We start from the raw sequence: 1568 nt of genomic DNA, 5'->3' as shown, positions 1-1568 counted from the left end.
ATAATAATTCTTCTGTTGCTTAAGTTTCTTCATTTTGATTTGGGGGTCGCGCTCGGGCAATAGCTGGCTGCACTGGGGTGGAGAGTAGGACTGTTGATATTTTTAAAAACATCGGGAATCCGATATATCCGCCTTTGAATAAATATCATTATCGACCATCGATATATCGAAAAATAACGATTTATAGATATATCGACGGAGCAATCATAGACGTGAAACTTCCTGGCAGATTAAAACTCCTGTTCGCAGGAGAGCTTCTGTAAAGTTTTGAAGGTAGGAGACGAGGTACTGGCAGAAGTAAAGCTGTGAGTACCGGGCGTGAGTCGTGCTTCGGTAGCTCAGTTGGTAGAGCACTTGCCCGCGAAAGGCAAAGGTCCCGAGTTCGAGTCTCGGTCGGGCGCACAGTTTTAATCTGCCAGGAAGTTTCATATCAGCGCACACTCCGCTGCAGAGTGAATATCTCATTCTGGAATCATAGACGTGTTACCATAAAACAATATCGACTACAAACTGTAAATATACTACCAGTTTTAGAGCTACATATGTAAGTATCCATTTATTATTAGATGACTGTACATCAAGAAGCTATCTGCCTTGCTTATACCCCTTACAGCAAGAATAGAAAGGAAAACGATTCACGTTCACGCTTGGAAATAACCACTTCCCTAACAATGGTAACTGCAGGTAACCCCCTGTGGGCCCAGGGGTTAGAAGAGACCCGAGGTATTCCTGCCTGTCGTAAGAGGCGACTAAAAGGAGAGTGAAACCTTTCAGCTTTTATGTGATGGTCCCCTGTAGCGTATGATCGCTATTTTTCAAAATTTTCCCGAAGAGCGAGCCAATTGGGGAAGGGCGCCTTACCTGGTGCATCGTGCCCATCGTGCATTGAGATCTTTAGCCAACTTTCTCGTTGTGGCATTGCAGTCCCACTCATCCTCCATCTCTCGAGCCAGGACTCGTTCCTGGGTGCATTTTCCTCCACCGACTACGCAGTGTCGTATTCTGCGCCGACGAGGACGATGGAATTCTTTGCACCTTATACACAGCACTGTAGCCAGTCCATTGTGGTGAGGCTGCCATGTACCCTGTTGGGTTGTAGCCCCCTGACGACACTGGGTTCGCTCTGCTGATGCCAGCGCCGTTAACTCCCCATGTATGCCATGGAGTAGATGCCCATCTCCCTGGGGCATTGGGACTCCCAGCAATGGCCACCCTGCCAGGTGGCCCTTGCTGAGGCTCAGTGGCGCCCATGGGGAGGGCCCCTGACTGGAATGGGCGGCATCAGGGTGGATAAAACGCCATGAAGCGTAGTACGTCATCTCTTGCTGGTGGTCCGCCGCCAGCAGTCTCTAAGCGAGCAAAGTCTAACTTCAGTGCTAATAAATATGACCCCAAATCGTTCCAATCCCTGGCCACACCATGGGAGGCACGCTAGGCTAAGGATGGCAGTGAAGCTTATTCGCCAAAGTATCTCGTATGTACGAGAGCTGTTGGGGAGTCTTTCATGTCCATGAAGCCTCAGTTTTTGTGGGGCATTTGGAGGACAAGAGTATTGGGACAACGTCGGT

At 49.0% G+C, this 1568-nt stretch overlaps 1 non-coding gene across 1 annotated transcript; it reads left to right on the top strand.

Annotated features, from left to right (window-relative positions):
• Positions 1-327: 327 nt before the first annotated feature.
• On the top strand, positions 328-402 carry Trnas-cga (transfer RNA serine (anticodon CGA)). Its single transcript has one exon. It is a non-coding gene; the product is annotated as a tRNA-Ser (tRNA).
• Positions 403-1568: the final 1166 nt, after the last annotated feature.

This window comes from Schistocerca nitens, chromosome 3 (assembly GCF_023898315.1).
Source record: "Schistocerca nitens isolate TAMUIC-IGC-003100 chromosome 3, iqSchNite1.1, whole genome shotgun sequence".
NCBI classification, from domain to species: Eukaryota; Metazoa; Arthropoda; class Insecta; order Orthoptera; family Acrididae; genus Schistocerca; species Schistocerca nitens.
The sequence above is the reverse complement of the archived record's forward strand: the minus strand, read 5'-3'. Positions and strand labels throughout refer to the sequence as shown.